General features: G+C 47.1%; 1 protein-coding gene and 1 long non-coding RNA gene across 5 annotated transcripts in view; one reads left to right on the top strand and one right to left on the bottom strand.

Annotated features, from left to right (window-relative positions):
* The window catches only part of CD63 (CD63 molecule), an 82,523-nt gene that overhangs the window by 47,872 nt on the left and 22,450 nt on the right, over nt 1–12,201 (bottom strand). The window contains exon 1 of one of the 4 annotated variants that reach the window (XM_086959118.1): nt 825–959. The exons of 1 other annotated variant lie outside the window; for it this stretch is intronic. The gene's annotated coding sequence lies outside the window, so the exon portion shown is untranslated. Of the gene's footprint in view, nt 1–412; nt 512–824; nt 960–12,201 lie in introns of those variants that run through there. 2 more of the 4 variants (XM_086959120.1, XM_086959121.1) reach the window with 2 other exon arrangements.
* LOC147748204 (uncharacterized) lies at nt 6,350–10,236 on the top strand. The gene is made up of 3 exons (XR_015299713.1): nt 6,350–9,123; nt 9,222–9,301; nt 9,961–10,236. It is a non-coding gene; the product is annotated as an uncharacterized LOC147748204 (long non-coding RNA).

Raw genomic sequence — 12,201 nt, 5'->3', positions numbered from 1 at the left:
CCAAACCCCATTTATACAAACTATATCTGTGTAATGGGGAGAGCGGCAATGACTGTCCCGAAAACCTGCACAGCACGTCAGGCTCGGGGACCTTTGGGAGTGGGTGCCCAATGACAAGAAGTACTCTTCTCCCTTCCCTCCACAGAAAACCTCCCGGTCCCCAAATAAGCCCCCCACCCCGTCTCTCGGATGGGATCCTTTCAACGCGCTCTCCCCACCTCCCCCGTCCTTGAGCGGCCGCCTAGCCTCCACACCTGTCTGTCTCCCCACTCACACCAAGAGCGGTCCTTCCCGTGCGCTCCCTGGATCACCCCTGCGTTCCCCAGGCCCCTCCCGCGCCCCCGTTCTCCAGCTCCCCTTTCAAAGCTTCCCCCCCCTCCTCGAAACTTTTCGACCCCTATGCGTCACACACCCCTCGCCCGCTCTTTACAGTCGTCGCCTGCGATGCTGCCTCCCTACTCCAGAGCGTCACACGCTCGCCTGTTTTTACAGGAGAGTCTCTTCCTTGCCAGGCGTCAACATGCCCCCCCCCCCCGTGTCAAGGCACGAATGGTTACGCCCCGGCAACTTGACCCCCCCGCCGCCTCAACAAATAACTTTCCAGCAGCTTTCTCGTGAGTGGAAGGGGGGGGGGGGGCTAGCCCTAAAATTCAAACCCCCCCCTCTCCCTTCCACTCAAACCAACCTCTCCTGTGAGAGGGCTCTCCCTCCGTTTATCAGCACCCGCGGTCCCTGCCGCTCCGCACCACCACTACTTCTAAAGCCCACTTTCATCTCGACCCAGGACTCTGGTGAACAGTTGGCCTCGGTTCTGCGCCCCTCACCTTTTCCTCCTCGCACCTCTCTCTCTGTCAGGCCTCTCCTCGGGTTGAGACTGCGAACTCGGCTCCGTCTGGCTCAGTGTGACCTGAACTTGCTGGTGGTGGTGCTCTCTGCCCCTCCCTCGTGTGCCCGCCGCCTCCTCCTTGCAGGAAACTTCCCCTTAAGAGGCGTCGGTAGCACGTGACCCTCCCACCGTGACGCAACCAACCACAGACACTGCGAGGCGGGGTGTGGGATCAGCCCAAAAGACCGTTCCCAGTAAGCGCGCGCACACACCGCTGACATTCACTCCAGTCCATGCCAGCGCAGACCACCAACATTCACTCCACTCTATGCAAGTGCACACAAACCACTGACAACATTCACTCCACTCCCTGCATGCTCACACCACCAACATTCACGCCACTCCCTTCATGCTCACACCACCAACATTCACGCCACTCCCTGCATGCTCACACCACCAACATTCACGCTACTCCCTGCAAGCGCACACAAACCACTGGCAACATTCTCTCCAGTCCCTGCAAGCGCACATCACCAGGCTACTCAGATTTGGATATGTGGGGGTGTTCTGACTGACCACCAGGCTCGGGAGGAGGGAAGTCGATATGCTGCACTGGGTCTGCCTGGGAATCCAGGGTGCTCTAACACATCGGTAAGGTACCTGGAAGGGTGGAAATGGAGGGAGATGTTTGGAGTTTATGTGAGTTAAGACCTGCAAGGTGTCCTCCAGCGTGGATTGTCAGTAGTGCGGGAGTTTGGGAGTTTTGGGAGAAAATATTCGAAAAGCAGATACCAGATGCTTGACCGAATGAAGATCCTGCTATCCCCTGTGCGGTTGCCAGGGGTGAATGTCACCGATCCGGGCGCCACCCAGCCTCCGGGATGTGGGCTTTACGGCTGTGTAATGATTGTTGATGGGTATTACAGGGCTCGGAGGACGGGCAGTCACATCGGCATGTACAGCTCTATGTTGTGTTTTTTTTTACTTTCTGTCTGCTATAAAAATTATTTTACAAAAAAATCACCAGGCTACTCCTTGCAAGCACACACAGACCACTGACAACATTCACTCTAGTTCCTGCAAGCGCACACCACCAACATTCACGCTACTCCCTCCAAGTGCACGCAAACCACTGATAACATTCACTCCACTCCCTGCAAGCACACACCACCAAAATTCACTCCACTCCCTGCACGCGCACACAAACCACTGACAACATTCACTCCAGTCCCTGCAAGCGCACACCACCAACATTCACGCTAGTCCCTGCAAGCGCGCACACACCACCAACATTCACTCCACTCCCTGCAAGCGCACACTACCAACATTCACTCCACTCCCTGCAAGTGCACACCACTAACATTCACTCCACTCCCTGCAAGCGCACAAACACCACCAACATTCACTCCACTCCCTGCAAGCACACACCACCAATATTCACGCTACGTCCTGCAAGCGCACACAAACCACTGACAACATTCTCTCCAATTCCTGCATGCGCACACCTTCAACATTCATGCTACTCCCTGCAAGCGCACAGAAAACAACTGACAACATTCACTCAAGTCCAGCGCACAGAAAACCACTGACAACATTCACTCTAGTCCCTGCAAGCGCACACTACCAACATTCACTCCAGTCCCTGCAAGCACACATAACCAACAATCTCTCCGTTCACTGCAAGCACATGCCACCAACATTCACTCCACTCCTTGCAAGCGCACACACACCACCAACATTCACTTCAGTTCCTGCAAGCACACACAAACCACTGACAACATTCTCTCCAGTCCCTACAAGTGTACACCACCAACATTCACGCTACTCTCTGCAAGCGCACACAAACCACTGACAACATTCACTCTAGTCCCTGCAAGCGCACACCACTGACATTCACTACAGTCTCTGCAAGCGCACCCCACCAACATTAACGCTACTCCCTACAAGTGCACACAAACCACTGGCAACATTCACTCCAGTCCCTGCAAGCACACACCACTGACATTCACTCCAGTCTCTGCAAGCGCACACCGCCAACATTCACTCCACTCCCTGAAAGCACATGCCACTGACATTCACTCCAGTCCCTGCAAGCGCACACACACCACTGACATTCACTCCAGTCTCTGCAAGCGCACACCACCAACAGTCACTCCATTCCCTGTAAACACACCACCAACATTCACTCCACTCCCTGCAAGTGCACACCACCAACATTCACGCTACTCCCTGCAAGCGCACACAAACCACTGACAACATTCTCTCCAGTCCCTGCAAGCGCACACCATCAACATTCATTCTACTCCCTGCAAGAGCACAGAAAACCACTGACAACATTCACTCTAGTCCCTGTAAGCGCACACTACTAACATTCACTCCAGTCCCTTCAAGCACACACCACCAACAATCTCTCCATTCACTGCAAGCACATACCACAAACATTCACTCCACTCCCTGCAAGCGCACACACACCACCAACATTCACTCCAGTTCCTGCAAGCACACACCACCAACAGTCACTCCATTCACTGCAAGCAGATACCACCAACATTCACTTCACTCCCTGCAAGCGCACACACACCACTGACATTCACTCCAGTCTCTTCAAGCGCACCCCACCAACATTCACGCTACTCCCTGCAAGCGCACACAAACCACTGACAACATTCAGTCCAGTCCCTGCAAGCACACACCAGTGACATTCACTTCAGTCTCTGCAAGCGCACACCGCCAACATTCACTCCACTCCATGCAAGCAGACACCACTGACATTCACTCCAGTCCCTGCAAGCGCACACACACACCACTGACATTCACTCCAGTCCCTGCAAGCACACACCACCAACAGTCACTCCATTCACTGCAAGCACATACCACCAACATTCACTCCAGTTCCTGCAAGCACACACCACCAACAGTCACTCCATTCACTGCAAGCACATACCACCAACATTCACTTCACTCCCTGCAAGCGCACACACACCACTGACATTCACTCCAGTCTCTTCAAGCGCACCCCACCAACATTCACGCTACTCCCTGCAAGCGCACACAAACCACTGACAACATTCAGTCCAGTCCCTGCAAGCACACACCAGTGACATTCACTTCAGTCTCTGCAAGCGCACACCGCCAACATTCACTCCACTCCCTGCAAGCAGGCACCACTGACATTCACTCCAGTCCCTGCAAGCGCGCACACACACCACTGACATTCACTCCAGTCCCTGCAAGCACACACCACCAACAGTCACTCCATTCACTGCAAGCACATACCACCAACATTCACTTCACTGTCTGCAAGCGCACACACACCACTGACATTCACTCCAGCCTCTGCAAGCGCACCCCACCAACATTCACGCTACTCCCTGCAAGCGCACACAAACCACTGACAACATTCACTCCAGTCCCTGCAAGCGCACACCACCAACAGTCACTCCTCTCCCTGCAAGCACACATCACCAACATTCACTTCTTTCCCTGCAAGCACACACCACCAACATTTACGCTACTCCCTGCAAGCACAGAAAAACCATCCGGGGGAGGGCGCGTTGGGGGCTGGCCGGGCACTTAGGCCCCTGCAGGCCTGCATGCGACCTCTTTTCCGGTCGTCTGCCCCCTCGGCTGCCCCTGTCCGGCCTCTGTGCTGGTCGTCCTGCTCCTGCCTGACTCGCTGCACCCACCCTAGCCTCGTACCCAGGAGCTTGGCAGGTGGCATGCTGATTTGGATGTTCTAATGTTTTCTTTTGTGTTGCAGGCGGAGTTACAAGGCGATCTGGAGGCAGACTGGTACAGTAAGGGTATCTCTGCGGCAGACGGGTACAGTAAGGGAACCTCTGCCTGGCACAGTAAGGGTGCCTGAGCCAAAGACCTGGAGCCGCAGGGAGGTTCCGGGAAAACCGCGACAGCGCCCCGTTAGTCCTTCGGGCAGTTGGGGGTCCTTACCAACCGGGGGTGTGCCACACCACGCTCCGCCCTGAAAGGGGGGGCGGGAGTATAAGACATGATCACGTGATCCTTAAGGGGATCAGCAAAGGCTGCACTGTCTGGGCATGAACCAATCATGCCGCCTGGCTCATAAGGCGGGCGGGGCAGCGAGGGGCTGCCTGCCCTGGATCGCCCGTAAGATAACCCACAAAAAAGTCATACTTTTTGTTGTATGAAAATAAACCTGCAGCAGTTCTTTACCCATAATAATGTATCCTGTGTAATAATTATATGGGCAAGTGTATAAAATGCAGGAGGGAGCAGATGACGGTTTAGGTTCTATGTATGAATGTGTGTCCCCAAGGCCCCCTCTCTAGTAAAATTACCGTCCGCCACTCGGATGACCCGGAGCTGCACCCCCCACCCCATCGCCTTGAGACCCTCACAGGTGAGTAGCGCGCTTCACAATTCTCTGATTGTTTGATTGATTGAGTGCTCTCTGCAATTCGAGGTGGTTGTGAATATTTATTTGTACTCTCAGTGGGAGCAAATGCCATAGCGTAGGTGTTTGAACTGGGAAAGTTTCCTCCAGTGTAAGATTGTTTTGAGGAATTCAGTTGTCAGCAGTGGAGTCAACCATGATGTAGGAGATCTGGTTTGGTGGGAGGTATTAGGTTTTATCTGAAGGAAGAGGGATGCACAGTGGTGAATGGCTTAGTTAGCATCATACGTTGCTTTTTGAAAGAAATATTTCTAGCCACGGACTGCAGTTTAAAGGCTGAAGTCAGTTGTGCTGCTAGTTCGGATAAAGTTGTGGTGAAGCTCTGCCACTATTTCATGCTTTGCATTACGTGCACTAATTGTATTACACATACACATCTAAAATCTGATTTTCATGTTAAGTTAACCATAGTTCATGTAGGCCTCAGCTTAAATGATTCACGCTAACATGAACATTTACTTTAGGCTGCTATGTTCTTTCGCCCCATCTCTTGTTTCAGGAGTCAAGCTGCAGTAGTTTGTGCTAATTAAAATGTTACACATATTTTGATTTCTGTGAGAATTGTTTATCTGTATGCATTTCACAGGAAGCTGAATAATGAATCTCTGCACTAGTGCTGAGTACAGGCCAACATGATGTATTATCCTGCTACAAGATATTTCCTGAAGATCGTGCGGCAGAAAACTTGGGTTGTGTGATGGCTGGGAAGATGGGTGAAACTGCCATATCGGGGAACATTCAATCCTGATTTGCCTCCTCTCCAGGAGAATCATGGGGAGTGTTGCATCTTTTCCAGGATTGAGGGCCAGATGTACAACCGTTTTTTGCGGTCGCAAATAGGAAGTCAGCCTCTTTGTGACCGCAAAATAGGTCTGCCCTATGTACAAACCCTATTTTGCAAGTCGGTAACCTATCACCTACTCCCAAAATAGGGTTTGTGACTCGCTATTAGGAAGGGGCATTCCAAGGATGTCCCATCCTAATACCGAGTCATACTTCAATGTAAGATTGTTTTGCGGGTTGCCGTTTACCACGCATTTGAAATGGGTGGTAAGCCACTCGCATACGGGAGGGGTCCCCTTCCCCTTTGTGACTGGCAGTAAAAATAGCCAATGTTTTTTCTACCACTCTAGGATGGGCGCCATTAACATGTAATGTTTCTGCCAATTGGGTGTCTCATTTTCTTTACAGCTCTATCTGTCAGCTTAACGGATCTGTTCATTATAAAAAATGATGCCCACAATCTTTTTACTATCTTTTCATTACCTATAACCTTCTCTTTCTTTCAATATTCATTTTGCTCGGCTAATTCTACCCTTACTATATGGCAGCTACTGCTGAGTCACCAGGCACCTTCCTCTCACGTGATTTGTCACATGACCCTCCCTGCACTTCCTTATACACCCTCCTCCCGGCTCGCCCATTCCCCAAGCACACCGGAATACTGAAATACTGAAGGATACACAGGTAAGCCCCGTTACCGGCAAGACCCCACTTGCATCCTTTCTCACTCTCTTGACACGTTGTTATCTCCCCACACAGGTCATTGTACTGGCTCAGGAGTGCTCGCATCATTGTTGCATGACTCACAGCACCTTTCATATATTAACAAATTGGATTGGTTTCCGCTATTCGTGTAATTAGGTAATCCCTTCAGCAGCTGGCATTTTTATCCTTCACATGCCTACCCCCGCAGCACTCTCACTGTCTGTGCGCCTTGTCTCGTCTTACTAGGTTACCGCGCCTCTCCATACCAGTACCCTCAATTAGGAATTGCCCCAATCCCACCCTACCTCCTTTGCTATGTTAAGGGTTAACGCATTCCCGTATTGCTTTTAGGCCACACAAGTGGTGGCTATTCCTAAAATGTGTTTCTTTTTACCAGCACCAAGACGCTCAAGTGATCTAACGTACCTCTGTGCGACCGCAGTAATCTCATTCTGGCATTTTCGCAATTGACTCATTGCTTCCCCCCTGCTATTACGCTTGGTAAGCTAAGCTACGCTAGAAACAACTTAGCCCATCACAACTCACGCCATTATAGCACTTGTATGCATGGCTGCCATTTCACCTGTGGCACCCACACCATAACACTTTACGGTCTTGTTCCATTGTTGCACCCTGAGATCGTTGTTTCTTACCAAGTCTTTTTGATCTAATTATTTTTCTTTTGTCCCCTCTAACTTTAACTATTGTCTTTCAGGCTAAAATTTCCCCAGGCATGTAATTTTCACATCCTGATGATGATCCCAAAGTTGGTTCTACAGGATCGAAACGTCGTCAACCTTATATGCACCGTAAACGCAATTGAATTAATTACTGATCTGTGACTGTGTCTCTACATATTGTTTGCTTGTTGCATTTCTTTATACAAGTTACAAGCATTTTTTTGTCCTGCCTGAGACTTTTTCTTAATTTGTGAATTTCTGTTCATTTGTGTCTTTGTTATATATGTTGCTTTGGACGCAGTATTGTGTCCCACTTTATTCTTGTGTTTTATGTGATTTGATACATTATTACATTTTCTGTCCGGCTAGACATCTTTAATATAGCACTGATTTCAGGCCTAATTGTTTTCTGTGTGAATCTCCCTTGTCAGAGACTATTTTGTAATTGTAACATACTACTACCCAAGGTTCCTGACCATTACAATTGTGTTCCCTTGTTAATTAAACACATTATTTAAAAAGTGGTCAGAGACATGGTGGCCTGCTGATCCCAGCAGGCCACCATCCGTAGGAGTGCTAGCCATTCCCAATGGGGTCGCAAATTGCACCTGCCTCATGAATATTAATGAGGCAGACAATTTACAACTCCATTAGGAATCATACATAGTGTCTGAGACACTGTTGTAAATTCCAATTTGTGAGTAGAAAAACAATGTAATTTTGCGACTCGCAGGTTGAAAGGGATCGTACATCTGACCCCTGTGATTTAATTGTACATTGCTGAGCTATTGAGATTCAGATGGCCCTTTCTACCTTCTTGAGATTAAGCGTCTCTGCTCCTGCTCAAAGATTTAGACTCCTGAGAAAATCCATTCTCACTGACCTGACTGAATCTTCGTTTGATTCTGCCTTTAGCGGCTTTACTTGCTGACACCTTCCTTCTGCTTGACTTCTCCCCAACTCACCTTTGACTCTTTAGTTTAGCACAGGGATACCCCAAGGACGGCCCAGGGCCGCATGGGCCCTCCTGACCTTTAATTGCGGCCCCTTGGTGAACAGCAGCACTGGGCTGTTGTTCACTTGACAGAGCAGGAACATTCAGGAAGCTGTGAAATGGCTGTATTTTATAACTAAACTAAAGGTAAAGAAGCAAAGAATGTTTTCTATACAACTTATCTTTAGCATGCATCTGCTTTGCATCCCCCTACGTCCACCTTTCAACACATCACTCTCCCCTGCTGGCATCGATGAGGCCCTCGGGAAGCAACAGACCCCTTGTGGTCCCCAGGGAAATGTTTTCGAGTACCCATGGCTTAGCATCTTTGGCAATTTATCCCTTTATGGGAAACTGAATTTGTTATATTTGATTATGATAACTTTAAACAGTTTGTCTTTATGTTTGTTATTTTGAATCACTTTTGATAATACTGACCAATACATTTATACGAGGATCATTGATTCATAACTAATTAGAATGTTTTGAGTCTGTAACTTTCTTGACCTTGATAATTAACACACATAAAATAGCACACGGTGACACAGTGATCATGCCTATCCAACATGTATATGTATTTTTTTTTTTTTAATGAATCTACTTCTGTTTTTGTTACAGATCCTGGCCTACCTAATACCCTTTTGTACTTTTGTATCCATGACATATTATAGTTGTGTGGTCCTCCATTTTATGTAAAATCAAGGTATGCCGAACACTTTTTAATAAATATAATGGCTTTTGTTTAATAATAAATGTATATCATGAGTTGAATTAATTTGCATTTATTCTATTGGCTTTCAGAAATTTTTCGTTAAGGATACCTCTTCTTGTATCCACTACATATATTAGTCGTGTGGTATTCAATCGTTTGTAACACTAAGGTATGCCAGACATTTTTTGATAAATGTAATGGCTTTTGTTTAATAATAACTGTATATCATGAGTTGAATTAACTTTTAATTACTGAATTGGCTTTGAGAAATTTCTCGCTAGGATACCTCCTTTTGACTAGAAGCCTCATTGTGCACCTTTTTTACAGACCACTGAAAAACATAACAGGTATGCTAGACATATTAAAACTTGCATAGGTAATTATAAAGATTCTGTCTTTTGCTCTCTTAAAAAAGTATGACAATTAATTAGAATGTTTAATTATATAGACATTGATATGCATTTGGAACAATGACACTTACATTCATGTAACATGATCAACAAGGATATCATAATGATTGCGTTTTCAATTGGTGCAAAAGTTTGCCTTTCTTTAAGGTATATATGTTCTCATCCATATTGCGGTGCAATGATGTAGTAATTGCTCTGATTTTTCCCGTTTTATCAAATCTCTCCCTGTATAAGAATTATCTAAGAGATGTCTCCCTATGAACAAGTTGAATATGTTTTAACGTTTATTTTTGTCATTTAACACTTTTCTTAATAATCAGATTATTAGTTTGACTCAAAATGTTTTGTTATGTAAATATTGTACATATTGTGGTTTTAAACATCAGTATTAACGTCTGTCCTGCATGTATCTTTATAGCCTTGAAAAAGTCCAGTTGGGACGAAACGCGCCGCGTCAGCTATACATTTTGGTTTGTGGTTTTAACAAAAGAAGTTTGAACAAAAGAATATAAGAATAAAGGAAGGATATATCTATAACAAATAGAAGTTCCATTTGATTCATTTGGGAGATGCTGCTCTGATGTCAAATTAATGACTTTCATTGTACTGTAAATTTGAAAACTGTATTTTGACCGTAGTTGTGTGCTGAGCAAATATGTTTCTTGATAATAAACTTTCATTCTTTACAAATCTATTACTCTCTGTCATTACTGTGCGGCCTATTGAGCTTCACTATCATTTATGTGTCGTTGATCTGTGGATGGTAAACCTCATCCCAGGACTAAAGGTCCATCCTTTGAGTGCAGCTTGCACTTGAGTTTGCACCAATAATCTACATGGTGCAAATCTCATCCCGCTGCAGCAGTTGTATAGCTGCCTATGAGCAGTGTTCCTGATTTCCCATTAGTTTTTGAATCACATGGTGCAATGCCCTACTGGATACAACATTGATGCAGTCCAGATGAAGACTATTAGGTTGATCTTGTTAGAACCCTTTGAAAAAGCCTCAAAAAGGGTAAATTTGAGGTAGGCGTCAAATCATATAATAAGATCTCTTTGTAACTTGATTCACTTGAGGGGTCAGGGAGAGGGTTGAATCCATGATCATTACTAGGTTCTGTACTTGGTGGTGTTAGGCTAAGAGGTGAGTTCAGATGTTTAGGCCAGATGCTGGACGGGTGGCAGGTGGACCATTTACCAAAGACTAATATTTCAGTTTTTTGCGTGCTTAGCCGAAGATGATTCATTTATCATCCAGTTGTCAGCAGCCAAGAGGCGTTAGACAAATGGTGTCTCAAGATCAGAAGGGTGCTCAAGTTGTAATGTAATTGCCAAGCCATCAGCATAACTGTAGCAACTGAGGGTGTAGGAGTGGATGAGCTCTGGTAGTAGGGAAGGTACCCGGGCACCAACTTCTGTGGAGCACTGAGGCTTGGGTCAGAGCAATTTTTCAGCTGTGGTTCCACCTTTACAGGGCAAGGCTTGTGAACCTCATGGTGCCACACCTGCGGCACAATCATATCACAATAGTGATACAGGTGAGGCACTTGAAAGCACACCAGTGTCTGTTCTGGAACGGAGGTGCCACCATGGATAATATCCTGAGCCCTTCCACCATGTTCAGCTGTGGCCTCTACGGAATGACACATAAGGGATGGAGATTGTAGGATGAACTATGTCCCAAGCCTGAGAGGTCATTTTTGTGTGAATTATTTGTGATGATTGACATAAATGTAATTGTTTGCATCAATTTTTTTAAACCTCTGTAACCACGTATCAACAATTCATTCGAAGAACACATACTCACAAGCTAAAACCTCAGTTGGAAACTTGCCTGTTTTCTTGTGTGACACCTTCAGCCAGTCCTGACTTTTCACGCACCTGAATGTTGCATTCTGGGACGTGTATTTTTTTCATTAACATTGCAAGTAGAGGTTGGAAATCCCAACATGAAAACTGTTGCTGGCTTAAAACCAGGGTCCAGATTTATAAAGGGCTTGCATTGTCCCTGCACCACTCAAGGTGACACAAGGCAGTGCAGGCCCTTAAGTCCGATTTAGTAAGCCAGCTCTGCATGTCTTAGTAAATCTGGAGTAAGGCAATGCTGCACAAGCCACTGCCTTACATTACTCTGCGTTGGGATGGGAGTTCCATGGGTGGAGCGGGGGTGATCCCACTCATCCTCCCGCAGTGTTTGGTGCTTTTCCAGATCTACTAAGACTAGTAAACCTGGGGAATGCGTCAAAATGTTACGCCTCTCCAAGTGAGGCATAACCCAGAGAAATATGTTTATTTCTCCCCCTTATTTCATCTTTCTGCAGCACACATAGAAAGAGGCAAATGCCTCTGAGGTAGTGGCGGCTGCTATTTACCGGAGGTGGCAGGGCATGGGGGCTGGGGTGGAAAGAGAGGGTTGAAAATTAAAAGAAAGCACTTACCTTTGGGGCGGCTACCTGGCTGGCCACAGCCTTCAGTCTGCTCTCGCCACCTCTCTCTAATCCAAAGCAGGAAGCACCCAGGCTCCTGACTCCCCTAGCCAATCACAATGCTGCAGCGCAGTGTTGTGACTGGTCTGAGCAAAGTGGTTTGGAGCTCAGACAAGGAATGGGGACCTGGGCATATTCTACACCCAGGCTATAATGCAGCCGGGGTGCGGAAC

The sequence above is a fragment of the Lissotriton vulgaris genome, chromosome 1_1, assembly GCF_964263255.1.
Source record: "Lissotriton vulgaris chromosome 1_1, aLisVul1.2, whole genome shotgun sequence".
In the NCBI taxonomy this organism is placed as follows: domain Eukaryota; kingdom Metazoa; phylum Chordata; class Amphibia; order Caudata; family Salamandridae; genus Lissotriton; species Lissotriton vulgaris.
The sequence above is the reverse complement of the archived record's forward strand: the minus strand, read 5'-3'. Positions and strand labels throughout refer to the sequence as shown.